We start from the raw sequence: 20,799 nt of genomic DNA on the forward strand, positions 1-20,799 counted from the left end.
TAGTACACTGTAGCACAGTCCCTATTACTTCTGTAAAAAAGCCCTCCTCAATAACTTAGTTCTGCATAGTTTGGCAAAGGCCAGCATTGAGGGAGCTTTCCTGAGTTCTTCAGGCAGACCATCACTGTGAATGCACAGCAGTTGATTTTGCCCATTTTACAGGAAAGCTCCTGCAGAAGGTCCTGCTCAAATGAGCAAAGCTGCCATGGCAGAGCACAGGGAGAGAGGAGGTCCTGTAGATACGAGAGACCAAGGCCATGAAGGGCTCTGTATGTGAAAGCCAAAACCTTGAATTGAGCCCGGTAACTGATGGGTAGCCAATGGAGCACCTGCAAAATGAGAGTAACGTGCATGCTCTGCCGAGCTCCTGATAATAATCAAGCAGTGACATTGTACACCAACTGGAGTCTCCAAGCTGACTTTGAAGGAGACCTATTGTTGCAGTAATATAGATCAAAGCACATTACACAAAGCGATACACATGTATTCTAAGTGAACTTCTGCACTTTGCATGAAGTGTCATGTGTTTTTTTCCCAGAGTGTTGTATAACTAACAAAGGTGTGCTTTCATCTTTGACGGCTAATTAAAAACAGCAGACACTATCTAAGTTAATGTTCTCCAATCATAGAATGGACAAAGGGTGATCTACTAACTTAACTCTTTCTGTCATTTCTAACGGATTTATACTTTTGTTTTGCAAGTTGAATATAATGTCACTTTTGGGCTAATCAGAATGTTATAAAATATGAATATTTAATTAAGCATTAAATCGATCATAGTTTGTTTATGCTATCACATGAAAAAGATCTTAGATATTGGCATAAGATAACCTATAAAACATGTCAATTCAGATAGTATGTTAGAGTTTTGACTGGAAGAAATTTCATGAGGATCTAGGTGAGAATCTTACCTTTATATTGTATGCTATGGGAATCTTAATGCATTTCTTAGAAACTTTGTTTTAAACTTAAGAATTAATTAGGAAATGTTAGCAAATCTAATTCTTATTGCTTTTCTGTGTTCCATCTTTGTAGGATTTATATTAATAATCACATATGTTTTGATATCTTGCTTCTTTAAAAAACCAGAGTGCATTTCAATAAAAAGAAATATATAAACTCTAGAAAGTTTCTCTGTGTCTTGATGGGGAAAAGCCTTGCAAGAAGAACTCTATAAATCTGTGTACTGATAAGCAAAACTTGTTCAAAGAGCAAGTTTCTGTTTGGCAGGTCTTAACTAATTGCTGAAAGCTATCCAAGAATTAAGATAAATCTTTAGTTTGTGATAGTGAAAGGTCTTAGTAAGACACGGATTCATTACACTTTGTAGAGTGCACTGGAGTTGACCTAGGTGGCCAGATTAGCTGTGTCAAGCTAGGGGGCCATCTTCCGGGCTAGACTAAGTTGGAAGAAGGCGTTTTTTACAGCTGCATTAACTTGTTTCTCTAGCAGCAATGCTGGATCCACTACAACCCTTAGGCTCTTTACTGACTCTGCAAGAGGCAATTGATGCCCTTCAAGATCTTTGCTTTCCCAGCCGTAATCACTTCAATCTTGTCTGCATTCAGTTTCAATTTGTTTGCTTTCAGCCATTTGAACACAGTTGTCAAACAACGACTCAGGACCTCTAGAGTAACACCAGGGGATTTGGATAATGAAATAGAGCTGGATGTCATTTGCATATTGATGAAATCCAATTCCATAGCTATGAATGAGTTCTCCTAAAGCCTTTGCATAGAGACTGAATAATATGGGGGACAGGCCTGTTCCCTGTGGAACCCAGCAAGGTAATTCCCACACTGAAGAGATGATCTCCAACAACAGCCCTTTGAGTCCGTTCCTAGAAGAATGATTTAAACCAGTCCAAGGCATTTACCCCATACTACTTGTGCCTCCAAATGCCTCAATTGGATTGCATAATTTACTGTTCTCATTTATCCCAAAACTGCCTCCAGGCAACTTTTCACAATTTCCACAGCCTCGAGACCTGCTGGAAGCAGGAGATAGAGCTGCATGTCATCTGCATATTCATGACAACTCAGCACAAATCTCCAGTCAACCTCTCCAAGCAGCTTTACATAGATATTGAAAAGCATGAGGGACACGATTGTAGTACCTCCCAGGCAAGAGGCCAAGGAGCAGAACAGAAGTCCCCCAGCACCACATTCTGAAACCTACCTACCTTTAAACTATTGGAATTTCAGGTAATATTAGCCTCATAGCCTGTCCTATTTAAACATCTTTTAGGATAGGTACTGACTGCAGGGAAAGGGCATAACATGTTTTCACCTTTTCTTTGTTCCCTTGCTTAGCCTGAATGCCTGAATAGAATATATGCATTCAATTGTTGAACTTCCTTATATTTTGAATGCTCTAAGCCTGCTCTCTCAAAATGCACCACGCCTATTCAGTCTTGCTATCTGAAGTGTTGTAACAGAGAGGGTCAGCAGGCAGGCTTGTCATCTCTGGAACATGATAGTTCAAAATGGCAGTTGCAATATATTATCCACACACTGGTATATAGGAGCAGAGCAAGCAGGCACAACAACTAAGTGGAGCCTCTAAATGGCAATGCAGGTACAGAGTGCTACATGCACAACTCTAGCAGAAGATACTCCGAATCTGTCATAAACCCTACTGGGTGATCATAAAAATAGTCTTGAAATCATCAGAAGAGGAATCTGAGAAACCAGGCTCACTACCTCAGGAAGAGCAGGGTAGTAGGGAGATTCCCACACTGTAGCAGCCCCCTCAGACCCTGATCCATCAGCTCCAGGGGCTGATCTCAAAGATGTTGAGGATCCACCACCAGAACCTCCAGCTGCCCTCCCAGGCCCCGGGACAGCTGGGTCAGCCATGCCAGACCATGGCCTGGACCACTAGCCCTCCAGGATTCTCCTCCATCTATGCAGGCTTGCAAAGGTGCAGCTGAGGGTAAATACAGTGCCAGGCCAGCAGCGAGTGAGCTGACCATAGCTTTAGCTGACTTAAATCTCCTGCAGGATTCTGGCTCCATTAGGACCTAGACAGGTGAATTTCAGAACTGGGGCTGCTTTTCCCCCAGGCCCCCGCCTGCTGCGACCCTGCCAAGCAGTAGCTGGTAAAGTAAGTATTCTGGCAAGCTAGGAAGCCTGCAGCCACAACAGATTTACTGGTGGCAACAGGAATTACCGTTTGTTTTTGGCTCTCAGGGGAACAAAAGGGGATGGGGTGCCAAGCTGAAACCTGAGTGAGCAATGGGGTTTTCTGACCTACCATAGATCAACCTGTAGGAACAGGAAGGGCTTGTTAGTCTATTCCTTCACAATTATAATTGTTGTATTTGTGTGTGTGCCTGAAAATTGTTTTGAGCTTATTTTAAGAAAAGTAGTATTTAAATACATGAAATAAATCATACATCAGATTATTGTTCAAGAACAATGAGGGATTCAGAAGAACCCTTAAACTATGTTTGTATTCCTTCATCATCCAGAAGAGGTTGAACACCTATTCCCCAATCAGCTTTCCTCTTAGCCCACAGCACTTCCATGTTGTCTGGATTCTTTTCACTCTCATTCCACCCAAACACTGCTTTAAGGTTGCCACTGCCTCTCTGGAAATAGATGGGAAAGAGAGATAGTTATATGTCATCAATGTACTCATGGCTCTGTACCCCAAATCTCTGGATGTCAATCTCCATTCTTCTACCCAGAACTGAATACAGTACAGAGAGATGCAATTGCTTACCAAAGATACAATGCTGCTATTTTTTTTTATATATTTTTTTATTTTTCATAACTACAAAACACTACACAAAACTATCACAAGGAAAGGGGAGAGGGAAGGGACAAAGGGGGGGAGTGGAAAAAGAAAAGGAGGGGAATGAACTACAAACACTAAACACTACACTTCAATGTTTCCCTTCATACTGTCAGTACAAAAATAGCTCCATAAAATAATGATGGAGTGGTTAATCATACAGAGAATAAACATTTCAAATTCTGGTTAAACTTTCCTCCCCCTTCTAGGTCCCGGACGCAATTCTCTCTGTGCAACTGCTGTTGCGATGCTCTCCTCCTCCCCCCCCCCTCCGGCTCCTCCTTTTCTTCGTTCTTGGTGCAGCAGAGTTCTGGGTTTTTATTCTCAAAATCCTTTAGTTGATCTTCTGATAATATCTTATAGGCCTGATCTTTATATCTGAACCATATTCCTTCCGGGAATAACCATTTGTACTTTATTCCATGGTCCCTCAGAAGTGCTGCAAACTTTTTATATTTAAAACGCCGTTTCCGGACTAGAAATGGAACGTCCTTCAAGATCTTGACTTTCGAACCCATAAAGTCCAAATCCGCATTGTATGAGTTATATAGGATGGTGTCCCGAATCTTTTTAGATGAAAAGTCAATAATGATCTCACGAGGCAACTGTCGCTTTGTTGCATATTTTGAAGAAGCCCGACGGACCTCCAAAATGGCGCTTTTAACCTCTTCTTTAGTCGTCCTCGCGGGTGTCGCCAGTAATTCCGAGACCAAATCCCACAGATCCTCATTTTCCTCCTCTTTCACGTTTTGGAGACGCAAAATTGTCTGTGTTCGTTCCACCTGTAGCCCGATCAGCTGGTTCTCCACCAACTTCAGGTCCTTTTTTGTAGCCTTCACAAGTGACGCACTTTCCAGAGCAGACTTTTCTGCCCCCCCCGCTGCTGCCTTAATGGTTTTCACCTCGCTTTCAATTAAGCCCACCCTTTGATCAGTTTCGTTCAGCTTGTCAACAAAGGGTTTTATAGCTTCCACCACCGCCCTGCGTACCAACTCTTCGAGCGACTCCCCCTTCTGCAAGGTAGCCGAGATTGACTTACCGAGAGCGGGACTTTGCCTCTTTGCTGCCATTTGGGGGGGGGGGGACGCCAACAAAATTCTGGAACTCAACGAAGGGGAAGAGCGAGTCTTCTTCAGATCAACCTCTCCTTCACAAACGCTTGTAGAACAGAAGGGATTCGCTTGTTTACAGGCTTCCGCCTGTTTCTTTTACTTGCCGTTTCTCGTTGCCCGGCGGCACTCGAGGCGCCGCGCACATCTGCCGGCCTCCATAGGGACAAACGGGCAATTCCCCCCCCGCATTGATTTCGGGGAGTTCTTCCCGCCGCGTCCCGGACCCTGGCTCCCTCCCTGGGAGTCCTGGGGGCTAATCCTTGCGGGTCAGCCGCCCGGTCAGGGTGCCCGGTCGTTTCCTCCCAGACCAGCCGAGAGGAGCGTCCGGCATGGCTGAGAAAACGAAACCGAATCCCGATACAATGCTGCTATTGATGCAGCCCACAACGGTATTAAACTTTTGTGCCAGTACACTGTATCACTGAAAGATTTTTAGTTTTACTGTAGTCAAAGTGCCATAATTAAGTATCAATGATTAATTCAGTGGCTTGCCAGCAAGAAGTCAGAGATTTATTTAACAATTGTGAAATAATGTGCTTGTCACTCTCTAAACCAACGTGAGAATGTAAGATAGCTTGTCTCTTCCAAACCAGGCAAATTAGTGAAAAACAGAACACTTGTATGGCGCTTACTACCTGCATAGCATCCTACCTATTTTAAGATAGCAGATGGTTTGTGTTACACTATGCAAGAGGACTTAATCAGTTTAAAATGTTGATACTCCTATGTTCATACCCTTAAATGTTACTTGGTGCAGTCTAGATAATTGGTTTAGATGCCCAAATTTCCAATCACCCATGTGACTTCAATCACTCAGAAAATGTATTGAAGCTTAGAGGATATAATTCACTCTCAAAGTTAGCTTGCTATTTAGTAGAGATGTTTTTACCTTGTAAGTCATCACTGTACTGTCTTTGCAAAAGCTAATGTTTCCCAGATAAAATTCCTATTTTTTTTAAAAAAAATCAGTAATGTACACTATGTTCCACTAGGTTTATAGTTATTTAACACAGAAGTTGAAAAGACCTTTTGACATCTCTCAACTTTGTCACAGTAATTTGAGCCACAGTGTTCCCCTTACTCAGTCCAGAGGCCCATGGCACATACTATTTATTGCACACTAGCAACAAAGCCCATTGTAGTAAAAATACAACAGGGTCTAGAAAGGGCCATGAGGCCGGGCTGGGCATTGCCCCCTCCCTAGCACCCTGATCTGGGATGGGGAGGGAGGGCAAGGTGGCCCAGCTGGACACTGCCCCCTCCGCAGAGCCTCTATCTGGGGCAGGGTGAGGAGGGCAGGGCAGCAGGGCTGGACATTGTCCCCTCCCCAGCGCCCTGATCTGGGGTGGGTAGAGGAAGGCAGGGCAATCTGGCTGGCCATTGCTCTCTCCCCAGAGCCCCTATCTGGGGTTGGGGAGGAGGGCAAAGCGGCCCGGCTGGACATTGTCCCCTCCCTAGAGCCCCTATCTGGGAGAGAAGGACAGGGTAGCCCAGATAGGACTTGCCTCCTCCCCAGTGCCCTGATGGCGGGGGCAGTGCCCAGGAGCACTCCAGTGCCTGGCAGCCACCCAATTCACCCCATTCGGGCCAAACTGGGCAGTTGGAGCTGCAGAAGCGCTGCAAGGGGGAGAGGAGACAAGCAACCTGGTGTACTTGTGCTGCTGGCAGCTCCCTGGTTCAGCCCCATTCGGGTCAAACTGAGCGGCTGGATATAGGGTTGCCAGCTCCAAGTTGTGTAATTCCTGGAGATTGGGGGGTGGAGCCTGGAGAAGTCAGGGTTTGGGGAGAGTAGGCCCTTCAACAGGCTATAATGCCATGGAGTCCACCTTCCCAAGTAGCCATTTTCTCCAGGGCAACTGATCTCTGGTCTGGAGATCTGCTGCAATTCCTGGAGACCTCCAGCCACCAGCTGGAGCTGCAGGAATGCTGCAGGAAGGACGGAGGCGGGCAGCCTAGCACACTCCTGCTGGGCAGCAGCATGGTTATGCCCGAACACAGCAGGGGTGGGTAGGAAGAAGGCAGCAGGGAATGCGGCAGGGGAGAGGGTACACGGCTGCAGGGTGCACTGGGTGGCTGGAGGTGCACGGAAGGCGGCAGGGACAGGAGAGCGGAGACAGCCGCAGGGCACCCTGGGCGGCTGGGGGCGCATGGAAGGCGGAGGGGGTGGGAGAGGGGAGACAGCTGCAGGGCAGCTGGAGGCACACGGAAGGCGGCGGGGGCAGGAGGAAGAAACCACCGTGAGGTTTGCCAGGCAGCTGGAGGCACACGGAAGGTGGCGGGGGCAGGAGAGGGGAGATGGCTTTGGGGCACGTGGGCAGCTGGAGGTGCATGGAAGGTGGTGGGAGCGGGAAGAGGAGACAGCTGCAGGGCATGCTGGGCAGCTAGAGGAGCAGGGAACACAGAGGGGGTGAGAGGAGCTAGCAGCAGGGCACACTCCTGCATCTGCCAGCCACTGGGTTCAGCCCCTTTGGAGCCGAACCACATGGCTGGAGGGGGCTGGGCAAGCTGTTTTTGAGGACTCGCCTCTTCTATCTGCTAGGGGCGCGAGATCACGCCTGCGCTGTGGAATCCCAGTGAGTCATCGGGAACACACTTACTGAATTATGTAGTAAGATGAGGAGTCAATAATAATAACAACAACAACAACATTCGATTTATATACCACCCTTCAGGACAACTTAATGCCCACTTAGAGCAGTTTACAAAGTATGTCATTATCCCCACAACAAAACACCCTGTGAAGTGGGTGGGGCTGAGAGAGCTCCAGAGAGCTTTGACTCTGTGACAATGTCACCCAGCTGGCTTCAAGCAGAGGAGTGGGGAATCAAACCCGGTCCTCCAGATTAGAGTCCTGCTGCTCTTAACCAGTACACCAAACTGGTTCTCCAGTAGTTCCAGCATTCATGGGCATCTTCATCTATCTCTGTTGAGAGTCTTGATGAATATGTACATAGGAATGCATATAGTGTTTGGCTGCCTCTCTTGAAATCAACAGTAAAAACACTTCAATGTTTATGGGTAAGATGGGAACTTCACATACATTACTGAAACTATTAAAATATGGCTCTTCAGCAGGACTTAAGCTCTTCCAGACTCAGGAACGTCCACAACAGTGGCAAAAAGTTGTTCCACGAAGAAGGTGACGTAGCCCATAGAAGCCCATATTACAGGAAAAATTGCCCCCCCCATGTACAGCCCCCACCCAAATAGACCAGAGGAACACGGGATGCCAACTAAAGCTGCAAACACCCATTAAACTCATTAAGTAGGGGCATGGCATGAAACTGCCTAAGACCACTCTGCCATGGGAACTTAAGAGAGGGAGTGCTCCTGGAAATGCTGCTCAATAGCATCAGCTTGCTCTGCTCTGGCTGTTAGGAGCTTTGATCCTGTGTAAAAAGGAGTGCAAGGGTTGCTTGGCCAGTAAAGTACAGACAGCTGGCACCCAGGCACCCTGATCCATGGCCGTGCTCTTTCCTCTGCCCAAAGGAGGGAGTGAGATTGAAGGAGTCTGCACGTTGCCCTGGCATGGGCTGTGAGTATCTCATCCTTCCACCCCTTCAAGGCAGCTCTGTCAAGCATGGCTCCCAGGGCAGCTGCCTTGTTGTCAGGCAGGGTCCACTTCCCCCACACCATGACCCCAAATTCTGGCCTCTCGATTGAAGAGGCCAGCATTTGAGGGGAGGTGCCGGCGCATGTGGGAAGCAGGTGTGAACAAGCGAACCAGGGCAGCTGGTTCCCCAGCTCCTTCTTGTCTTCTTCCCCTTCAGCCAAGACTCTGGAGATGGGCTACTTGTTTGGGAACTTGAACAGAAAATATTAGTCAGACATTCTGAACTTAGCTCTCCTCCCATGTGTGAGTACAAAGTGCTTGGCCAATTTTACAAAGTGCCTGCTCAGAGCTCCTTCCCCACTAACAGGTGCCTCTTGGTCTACGTCCCCTGTGGGTTCAACCCTGGTCATGAATTTCTTGGTACTGTTGTCTTTCTGTTTTTACTTTTCTGGGAAACAGGCGTGTGTCTCAGAGTACTGGCGGTGGGGGCGTTCAAAAGCAGGAAGCTCTTTGACTGTCGCCCTGGCCCTTGAAACAACAGGGTGGGCACTCTGTCCTCTTCTTGAATATGCACACCCTCCTCCCCGAACTGGGAAGGTCTCCTCTCGAGGCAGGTGCCTATGTTGGACTGCTGCGCGATCAAGGGGTCTTTGTGCCTTGAGCATCTGCTCTCTGCAGAGGAGGGGAGTAGAATTTGCAGGTGGCTATCACAATCATGGCTGGAGATTTGCTCTGCCTTTGCCTGCCACTCAAGAAACTGTCAACAACAGCTGGCCTGCAATTGGTGGGCACTGCTGGGGTTGGTAGGGTCTAGTCTTGGCAATCATCAGTATGACTTAATCTTAACTGTTCCTGTTTTAAAGCTCACTTTAGTTAGTATTGGCATCACACAACAGTGCAAGATAGATTGGTTTTGGCTCCTCTAAGTTACAGCTAGCATTTTTATACAGGCAAAAAGTAAAGGAGATTACTTCCAGAAAAACTCTAGATGTTCACTAGGTATGCCAGCGTTGTCCTAGAATGTGTCTGGCAGCTATGAAAAAAAATCAGATGATCTAATGTTTGAAAAGCACAAAGCTCTCTCTCTAGGAAATTATCTCTGGGCACACTCTCTGATGGTCAAATTAGGCCAGACATGTCATTCCCAGCTGTCTTCTTCGTAGCAAAATTTACAAACCTCTTCATAGCAAAATTACAAACCTCTTAAGAATGGCCATTATTTATGTCCATGGTGACCATACAAATGCACAGAAGCACTTAACTCTCAAAAACACTTTCTTTTTTTTTGTAAAATTTTTATTGGGTTAGAACATTAATATTTTTACATTACATTGCATTCAATTATCCCCTAATTTTTCGTTTCTAACCCCCTCCCTTTCCCCCCCTTTTGTTGACTTCCAACAGCTTTCCCACCCTCTGTCCCTTTTCCCTTACTTCTATTAATTTCCTCTATCTAAAACAAATATATATTCTCCATTATATTAAGCAGTACATCTTTAACTCTTTTACTTACTAAACATCCAAACTATACTTCTTTAGATAAACAATTTATCCCATTTTCCAGTTTTGAATATTTCTGTATGTCATAAACCATAAAAATTTCCCACATTTAAATCAAACAATTTGATTTGTTCTCTCTATATTAATCATTTCTTCTTTTTATAGTATTTCTATATAACTCATCACATAGTCAGTCATTTTAACTCTTCTATACATTCAGTTTGGTGCATATAAGTCTTATCAAGTAAAAAAAAATATTGTTAATTACTCAATCCTCATGTTTAAACCGTTAATTATTCTCTATCAATATTCTATCAATTAACCTTTACATATCTATATATATCTCAATCAATTAATTAATCTAACTGCTTATAAATTCACATTTCTCTTCCTCCCCCGGTAAAGTCACCCCTCTCTCTTATACTTTTATTGTACTTCAGTAGTTCTCAAACTGCCACAGTTTTCCTCCCACCTCCCACTTCTTCTCCAGATATTGTTTCAGCTTCTCCCAGTCTGTGTTAAACTGCCCTGAGTCCAGATCTCTCAGTTTTCTTGTCATCTTGTCCATTTCAGCCATATACAGCAATTTGTAGATCCAATCTTCAATAGTTGGCACACTCTCAAAAACACTTTCCATGGTCCAGGAATGAAAACAGGTTTGACTAAAATGAATATGAGTCCTTCCTCAAACTAAACTTTGCTTACATAATGTCCCACAAAGATCTACCACTGCTTTTCTCTGCAATTTAGCTTTCCCAGATATTCAGCTTGGTGCTTGCCTTCCTGCCTCAGTTTTTCCAATACCTGCCAAAAGGTTTCAATGCTTTGAAAACATTATACTGTAGAATTCTGCAATTTGCATCTCTTGGTTTTAAATCCTCTACTAGCTGATCAGTATCATTTTTGTACAGCAGTATATATCTTCATCCAACATGCTCACAGCTCTTTTCCTCAGGTTGCTGTTGCTCTGACACACACATGCACATGTATGTGTATGCAGGAGTTCTTTCAGTAATGAAAGTCAGACACTCCAGGCAATGCATTTTAAGGCAATTATAGTAGTTCCCTGGAGAGAAAAGCTATTTGGTCTACAGCCTCGCCCTTTTTAAAATCAATGATGGTATACTATAATAGCTTACCAATGTGCCACCTTGGGTATTTTACAGCTGAAGAGCTTTCAAAGTGTTATTTTTTTAGAAAGACTGGATTTTTATTAATATAATAAATGAAAAGGGTCACCTTAAGATTTACAAAAGTGCAAAAATCACCTGTACTAAAAGTACAATAAGGACATTCCTATCTTTTGAAAAACCAAATACAAGCATAAACTTGCCTTGTTTTTTGCTCTGTGGAACAAGAGATGTCCAAAGGAACTATAAATCAATTTCATAACAACTTTTTAATGGACAGACACAGCATGACAAGCAGAAACCAACCAACGCTTCAGGTATATTATTGCTCTTAAGACATTCAGTGTGAATTTGTTGAGGTCACCATCATAGGTTTCTCTTCTGGAAATTTTTACTGGGCATATTTTACTTAAGGCTTTTATATATAAACTAGTAACAAAAATTGTTATGAAAAACAGAATTCTGGCCTATAACAATTGTGGAATGCCCTGTTCCCTGAAGCGTAAATACTGCATCTACTCAACTGCAGGACTAGGTGTTTTCTAAGTATGCTATTTAAAAAAGGAGGGAGTCATCTTACATTTGCTTACAAGTTGCAGTTATATTCAGTAAGATAAAAGTTTCTGTTTATAATGTTCAGAGGATTCAAGATAATCTTCCTTTTGAATAAATATGGTAAATAAAAACTTCTCCCTATCTGTAAGTAACTCACTGTACCTCTTCATCATTACATTCTCTAAACTTCAGACTTGTGATGGTTCATATATAATATGAATAACAGAACAATTAGTTGTGAGCCACCTTGAATAGGTCTGGAGAGGTGGCATACAAATCTTGTAAATGAATGAACAAATGCTCAATAGTATCAGATCCTAGTTCCATATTCACAATCATTCTACATCCATTAGGAGTGCACTGACTTGCAGACCTATTGAACTTCACAGCTTTCTGTAGACTAAAAACATCATACTTTAAGGATCACCCTTTCTTTTTCTTTTTTTTACTTCATTCATACCTGCCTTTCTCCCTAATGAGGACCTGAAGTGGTTTGCATTCTCTTCTCCTCCATTTTATTATCACAACCTTCTGAGGCAGTCTAGGCTGAGAAAATGTGACTAGTCCAAGGTCACCCAACAAGCTTCCATGGAAGAGTGGGGATTTTAAGCTGGGTCTCCCAGATCCTATTCTGTCCCCTTAATCACCAAACCACACTAGCTTTCCTTATTTTGGTCCACAATTCACTTTTGTTGTTTAGTTTCTCCTTCACTTAAGGTTTACTAAATGTTATTAGCAATTAAGACAAGCTTTCCAAGAACTGAGGTTGCGAGATCCAACACAAAAACATTTCAATGAAGCTTTTGGCACATAATTAGGAATATCGTCTACATGAATGCAAATGTTAAAATAATTTGTTCTAGCTTTCTGAGCCATTCTCACTCATTTCAGTGGGGCTTGTACTTTACAGTAGCTTTTACCTCTCCTCTTGTACTACTGTAGAAACACTTCAGTTGTTATTACAAAGATAAAAGATAGTTTTATTTCATTAAAAGGAAACTAATCTACACATGCAGCTTACTTTATCAGATATAAATCCATATTTCATACCTCTGCCAAAGCAGGCTCTGACTCATAAAAGCTTGTGCGACAATAAATGTGTTAGTTTTCAAGGTGCTACAAGACATTTTGTACTTTTTCTGCTACTGACTAACATGGATACCCCTCTGGAATTTCCTCCAAAAGTATGTTTGTGTCAGCATCTGCAAAACATTTTAAAAATGTTTACAATGTTTTGAGTGAAGAATTATTAACCTTAACAGAGCCCGATATGTTTTTTCACCTTACTTTTATGTTGAGAAATCTCTCAGATAGTAAAATAAAACCTAAAGGATGAGAATCAAGCCAACTTTTTGTGACTTCATCATAAGGCAGCCACAAATACAGTGAGATTGATACAACATAGTCAAGAAAGCACAGGATGTGTCACTCTCTCTCACTGAACTCAATGGGGCTTAAAAGTGTTCAGTTTTGGCTGGATGATGCCTGTCATCCAATAATAGATTGATGGAAGAATAATCCTTTGCATTTATAAAGCTAGTTATTTCTCTCTCCAAGTTTAGATATGGTACTTGCTTCTAAATTACATTCAACTGCTACTATGTGGAAAGCAACATTTTTATTTGCGACTGAACTACACAAACACATTTTTGACAAGCAGTAAAGAAAATTTGAGCTCCGTAACATTAAGGGATTTATAAATAATAGATTTAAATTGCAATACTGAACTCACTTGCTGGTAAACCTCATCTGTCTGTGTCAGTGGAACTTGCAATTACAATTGACCCAAAAGGAAAATGCTTCATCACCCACATTCTTGGCAGCAAATAAAGTCCCCCCCTTTCTGTGACTGTATTGAAACTGACCAAAAATATTCACCCACAAAAAGGTCAATCTTATACTGCAAGGAATAACTGACTGCAAGGAATATGCTCCACAATGGAGAACGGTTTCTACAATGGTCAAAGCATAGGACAAGTGGAAGCAAAGCTTAGGAGCCAGGCCAGATCAAATGACTGGTCTTTTACTGCAAGGTGATTTCCCGTAACCATTTTTGGGCAATGCACATAGGCAAGCTTACTGTTATTTCTCCTAATCATGAGTAAACCTGTCCCCAGGCAACCATGTAAGGATGCTCTGATAAACTCTAAGAATTGTTTGGCTCCCCCCACCCTTCAAATAGCACAAATTACTAACAAATGTGTATGAATAAATAAGCTAGCAAAAATTACTGTGGGCTTGAAGTCCTTGAGGGCTGCAAATAAGTGTACTTTGCTACCACACATCAGTAATCAAATGTCTTATGGCAGGGAGAAAGAGGCTATCTATCTCTTATATAGAGAGACCCTTATGGATGCAAACTATGACACATTGACCTAGTTTCATGTGTTAGTTTAGAGCCAACATCATGTGCAGTTCTAAGATCTAGGAGTAGCACTGCAAATGCATATTGTATCTGTAATAGCAGTTAGGTAACTGCTGCATAATACTATGGATTTATCTTCTAATAGCTGTGCTAACAGCATGCATACATATTCTCCATAGTTCAGAACTGCCATTATGCAAACAGCTGCTGTTTAAATCAATGAATCAAGATCTGCTATTGCCCGGGATTCCCCTTGTAGATTTTTTTAAAATAAAGGCCAGTTCACACTTGTGCTCTGTTAAGCATGTCTATAGAGGTTACAAGAAGTCAATGGGTGTTAAAAAGACTGATTTTGTGATACCATGTAAAGGACTTGGCTGTAATTCAGAAACCTGACTTTAACTTGACTCTGATTTAGTGCAGATTTACTATGTGGTTACTGGTATCAATTGACTTCTCCATTTCTCCCTTCCACACACTCCAATACCTGGAGCACTTATTGGTTGCCCTCTTGTTGTAGGCAGAGCAACAACCCCTGTCTTTTACTTAATGGTACAAAGAATCCACTTACTACAAGGGACAAGAAACTTGTGCTATACCTTAATGAATTGAAAACAGTCAACATGTAGATTGTGGCCACATGATGTCCTGGAAATGTACACTGGTGGCTAAAATTTGGGAAACAGTCATTAAATACTGCACATTAAACTGCTTCTAGTTACCTTTTTGTAAAGCAAAGATAGCCTTGAAATATAAATCATCTTCTACATAGTATCTTGCTGTATTACAGAATAGGCTTTTTCCTGCAGAGTTGCTAACAGAGTACAATGCTTGAACATTTGCTTCACTATTTCAATCTCACTGTTGACATGTTAATGGTTTGTGTTATGAAACATTTTTTAAAAATTCTTCTAATGTCTCCAGGTCTTGCTTATTTTGAATGTAAAGTCATCAGATCAGAAACTCTCTCATATTATGGAATTCTACCAAGCCTACTATCAGGAACCATCTTAGATATTTTGGGTGATTCCGCACACGTTGGATAATGCACTTCCAATCCTCTTTATAGATCATTTGGAACGGATTTTTTGTGTGCGGAACAAAAAATCCACCTCAAATGATAGATAAAGTGCATTGAAAGTGCATTATCCAACATGTGCAGAATCAGCCACTGTCTTTCTAGACAAAGAGTGATTCCACACACATTGGATAATGCACTTCCAATCCTCTTTATAGATCATTTGGAACGGATTTTTTGTGTGCAGAACAAAAAATCCACCTCAAACGATTGATAAAGTGCACTGAAAGTGCATTGTCCAACGTGTACGGAATCAGCCAAAGTTTTGATGCCTCTGTTTCCTTCTATAACATATCCTAGAGCTTCAACACCTGGCAGTTCCTCCTCAGCCTCCTTCTGAACTCTTCCACAGTTAGGTTTTCAGATTTATATCTTCATTCCCATTCCATTTATCCCTATCAAATGCAGCACCCTCCAAGACGATTTAAACCTTGGCAAGGATGGGGGGCACATTTTCTTCCCTAGGGACTTAAAGCAATCTGGGATCCATTTTGATCAAGGGAACAGCACTAGAGTGAGGATCTAAAACCTCTGACAACAGCACAGCCTGGATCTGTATCAGGGCCCATGCAGCTGTTTTTTGCAGCTAAAACACGTATGTGAGGATCCAGCCATAAATCCCCAGAGTACCATGTGGTTTGGACCTTTCACCTGCAGTTACCTATTCTAGCTACAGAGAGCAGTGAGGGGCACAGTGAAGATACAATCCTTCAGACTGTGGCAGCTATGGAGGGGGGAGCAAGCTTTTGGCATGCCAATCTTAGCTGAATCACACATGTATCATTGGATCCCTCATAAAACCACCTAATCATGGGCATTCATTTCCCTGCTACTCTCACAGGCTAAAAGAGAGACATAAGCTTGTGAGCTATAAGTCTTTTGATCACTGTCAGATTTGAAACCTAGACTTCTGTCACCTACCCTGCTTGGCCCTATGGCTTCTGAAGGGCTTGCAAAGTTCCCTTTACTCTTCAAACATAGCCCATATCCCTCAATTTGCAACAATTACCAGCCCCCTTTCTGGACATATTTCCACATATGTCAACAAGCTTAGGGTTCCACAATGCTGCCGCTGCTAATCCCACCAGGATTTCATAACCAACTTCTTTCTCCTAATAGACCTTTTCTTCCCCTACTCCCCCGGACTGGTCTTCCTTGCCTCTCTACTTTCTTATTTTTGTTATTTTTATACAACACCCTACAACTCTTCACACAGCTTACTACAGTAACAGAATATATATCATCTTTAAACAGAGTACAATTAGAGCTTCTATAAAACTATAATCCACTCCATGCAATGCTTTAAACAGCCTATCAAAACATATTAGACCAACAAAATCCCTCCCCAAGTGTGTTCATAGACCTAAGAATGCAAAGAGAGATGGAATTGCATGCAAGGAAACCAGAGACCTCGTGCAATTACCCTTCCATGGTTTCTGTATTTCCTTTCTATTAACTGAAAATGAAGAAATGCAGCTCAGTGGTAGGATACATCTTTGTATATGTACTGTCCTAGGCTGTATCCCTGGCATCTCCAATTAAAGGATTCAGGCTGCAAGACTCAGAAAGACCTCTCTGCTTCATACTCTGTGGAGACTTAATGCCAGTCAATACTGACACTACTAACCTAGGTTTAAGTAGACCAATGTTTTCATTCAGTACAGTATAAGGCAGCTTTAAATGTCCAAACAGCCCACATATGGTTTTTCCTTTCCCAGACTATTGTCAACACGTAGCACTGCTAGCCACATTTTTTCAGCCACCTCCAGAAGAGCCACCCTGCCTTGGAAACCCTCTTTACACAGTAGGAAAAAAAATCACATGAAGCACTGTAGTGGTCCATGTTAGGCTAAGGCACAAGACACCATACGAAAGATGTTTCATGCAAGAGGATAACCGTAGCATTCAGAGGAGGCTTGAAAGGTCTACTGACTTGTGACATGGAGTACACTCTAGAAGCAACTCTGTATTATTCTTAGAAAATATTTTTTTAAACCTGTTAATTCAAGTATGGGCTGTTGTTTCTTAGAAACATACAGTATACAATACGTAATACATAAATGAGCTCGTGCCATTATAGTAAAGATGAGAATACACTTCTGTTTAAATTGGATTTTAAAAGAATGGCCTAGTTTTTAGTCTGTCACAAAAACATATGTGATTGCTGTACATAATAAAAGACTACCAGACTTTTATGCTCCATCAAGCACTATGTCCAGATTGCAGCTCCTATTGCAAAACCATAATGGATGAGGCTTAAGTATGTTAATTACAGGAAACAATTCCACACTTATTTTTAATAGCAGTGATCAACAATAACTTAGTAAAAAAGTACAAGACACCCTTTTCTGAAATGAACATTTCAGGATGCAGGGGTTTTCTTCAGGCTGAAAGGATGTTGTGAACATATAAAAATATATCAGACAAGGAGGAAATATCGAAGACAAAAAGGACTGTCAAATGAGTAGCAAGTTCTGAAAAAACTTCATTTCATCACAGAGATAGGAAATAGCTCTCCTACAGCCAATCTGGTACGGGTCCAGAACTGAAGCCATGATCAGTCAGCACAGGGGACAACATTAACTTGAATGGGATGAAATCAGATTTTAGAGCTGGAGCTTCAAGCATACAAATAAGTATGATTCGGATCCTGTAGCACCTTAGAGACCAACTAGATTTCCAGGGTGTTAGCTTTTGAGCGTCAAAGCTCCCTTTGTCAAGACACATGGACCTGGATCTTGCTCTTCTACTACAGACCAACACGGCTACCCACCTAAAACAAATAAGTATGATGACCAAGCATGGTGTGCTCAAAGCCATACTAAGACCATGGATTCAAATTTGCTGCCATCTGTGAATTCTGGCTTGCTTCAACATTTTAGACCTATACCTAACAGTGAAGCCTCACCTCTCATAACAATTACAATTACTTTATTAAGTAATGTAATGGAAGGGAACAATGACACCTTCCATAAATAGCTTGACAACTCAAAAAGATTGCTCTTCATCCCTATACTTGAGACCTTTTCAACTATGCTGTTTTAAACCCTAATCTGTTTTGCCCTACCACAAGAAACTGTTATTTTCTGAAGTGTTTACATTTAATAACAAGGAGAAATCTTGCTGAATTTCAGCATCCCTTCCTTCCCCACAGAGGATAGACATCATTAGGGAGCCAGTATCTGAATATAGGACCTGGGTTTAAACACATACCGCCCCCCCCCCCACTTAATACAACAAAGGTTGACCTAAACAACAAAAATCCAAAGTGCAAATAATCTACCCTTGGTGAAAACAATGAGCAGAGACAATATCTAAACTTTTAATATAAAATTTTAGTATCTAAGCTTGCTTCAAACTTTGACTTCCAATCAACTAACTTTGTCTCAGAACGTATTTGTTCTTGTAAAAGGAAGAGAAGAAATAAGGGCCGTTTCCAGATGGCTTACCTGCACCCGGAATGTCGCGCCACGTTGCGGGGAAAACGCGAAATATCGCAAGTTTTGCGTGACAGAAAACACGATATTTTGCGTTTTCCCCGCAACGTGGCAGGACGTTCCGGGTGCAGGTAAGCCATCTGGAAACGGCCAAGGTTAGGCTCATAATGTTTGGCAAATGAAATGTAAACTGTGCCACCAGAAATAAGCAGTACATTTTGCTAAGACAGTCTTATGGCTAAGGGAAAGTTTAAATTCAACTGTAGCTGCAAACAAAGAACTGAGTATCTGGTTCTATACAGCCACAGGTATTGTGGTTGGCTAATAGGAAGCCAATTCTTTAAGTGCAGATCTTCACTTTGCACCAAGTATGGCAATCTCCAGCTATTTCCCAACAACCCAGCTTTTCCTGAGGTGGCTGTGCTTTGCACAAGGGTGTAGCACCCAAAATTAGCAGGGTTTCAACACATGTACACTAATGACTATGCCATTCTCAGCTGTGCCATCTAGTCCAACAAAAAGTGGTGGGCTACCACGGCGACTTTTGATTGTTTCATCAGCGGCAGGGCTTTATGCAACGTTATTCCGGTAAGGGGGGTGGGAGCCGTTGCCATTGTTAATATTCTAGTGTAGTCATAAAGCAGAGAGCAGGTTAGCTACCCAGTGCAGTGATTTAAAACACACAGACAAGCCTGAACACCTTGTCTCCTCCCCAAATGGATCTGTCTCCACTGCCCAGCGAATCTGCGCCGGGATGTCAAACACATTACGTTAGGAAGGAGGGAAAAAACACTCGAGCCGTGTTTCCACCTCCATCAAAAGCACATCGACTGAGTCCGGGGCTCAGGAAGGATGGTGTGACAGACTCCGCGGGATACTGGCGCTAAGGAGGACGTCAACCGACGGGAAGAAAAAGAGAAAACTGATCACTTGGCGAATCGCTCTGGGCTGTTTGTTATTTATTTGCCTACGACACACGAAAAATCTGGGCTACAGTCGCGCATGCTTGCCGCCCCTCATCACCGCCACCAGCAGGGCCCCCCGCGTTCGCACGGCTGAGGGGGACTGCGTTTTTGCTCCCGCTCGCCAAACGAAACTGGCCGCCGCCCCCATTCCTCAAGCTCACCCTCTCTCAGGCTGCCGTTGGTGGGTTACCTTCCAAGGAACCTGCGAAGAAGCGGCTGCCTGCAAAAAGCGGGGAGAGGAGCAGAGTAGCTACATACACCGGTCCGGAGGCCCGGCCACAAACGAGTCAGCGCAGCAGCCAGAGCCTCGCCTCACCCCTCAGCCCGGCCCGCGCGAGCCAGGCGCCTTTGAAACCCACCCCCCTCCCCTTCCTGGGTTTCCCGCCCTCCGCTCCGGCCGGCCTGCGCGCGCTGCCCAACCGCCCTTCCTACTGCCAGCTCCTGCCGCCACCCCTACCTGCTCGGCCCCACCGTGTCTTACCTCGGGAAAGAAAGGCCGGCGAGGTGCAGGGGATGAGCGGTGCTCAGGTTCCGGAAGAGCCCACCGCCGGCAAAGCAGCAGCAAAGCTGGCAGAGAATGAAAGGAGGTGTGCGCGCGCTCTTCTTACCCTCTGCAAAGGCTCCCCCTTCCTCCTCCTCCTCCCGGCTCAGCCAGCCTAGTCTGCAAAGCCCCCCCATCCAACTCCATGGTGCAAAGCTTCGCAGCCCCCGAGCGCTGCAGAACTCCACCCCGCAGCACATTGCGAAGCCCCCCCCCCCCCTCGCTGTTGTACGGGTCCAAGCGGGAATCAACGCAAATGCAATTTCCCTTTATGCTGGAAAAACCTTCCAAAAATGCGGCCGGCACCCTTCAAAGCCTCAAGCGCTAACAGTTGTACTATGCAGAACTCCAAACCCAGCTCGCTTAGCAGGAAGGACTCTCTCTCTCTCTCTCTCTCTCTCTCTCTCTCTCTCTCTCTCTCTCTCTCTCTCTCTCACACACACACACACACACACACACACACACACACACACACACACACACACACACACACACACACGGGGAGATGGCCAAAAGCACTCTGCACATGCTTCCTTCTTGAGTCCGGAGCTGAGCTGTGGCATCGAAAACAGGTTTAGGGCGCAATTCCTCTTTGCCATGAATACCAATCGTCTCCAATTTCATACAGCAAAGCCTTCATAACACTCTGCAGAACTCTTCCCTCCCCACTCCATGTTACACATCTCATACTCTGATGTGCCCGTTTAATACACCTAAACTCTGCTGATAAAAAAATACTAAACCATCTTTATACAATCCCTACCT

General features: G+C 43.6%; 1 protein-coding gene across 2 annotated transcripts in view; it reads right to left on the reverse strand.

The window, feature by feature from the left end:
• PTPN5 (protein tyrosine phosphatase non-receptor type 5) overlaps nucleotides 1–20,036 on the reverse strand; it is a 159,969-nt gene extending 139,933 nt beyond the window's left edge. For both annotated transcript variants that reach the window (XM_054972784.1, XM_054972785.1), the window contains exon 1: nucleotides 19,975–20,036. The gene's annotated coding sequence lies outside the window, so the exon portion shown is untranslated. The remainder of the gene's footprint in view (nucleotides 1–19,974) is intronic.
• Between the last annotated feature and the right edge of the window lie 763 nt (nucleotides 20,037–20,799).

This window comes from Eublepharis macularius, chromosome 2 (genome assembly GCF_028583425.1).
Source record: "Eublepharis macularius isolate TG4126 chromosome 2, MPM_Emac_v1.0, whole genome shotgun sequence".
In the NCBI taxonomy this organism is placed as follows: Eukaryota; Metazoa; Chordata; class Lepidosauria; order Squamata; family Eublepharidae; genus Eublepharis; species Eublepharis macularius.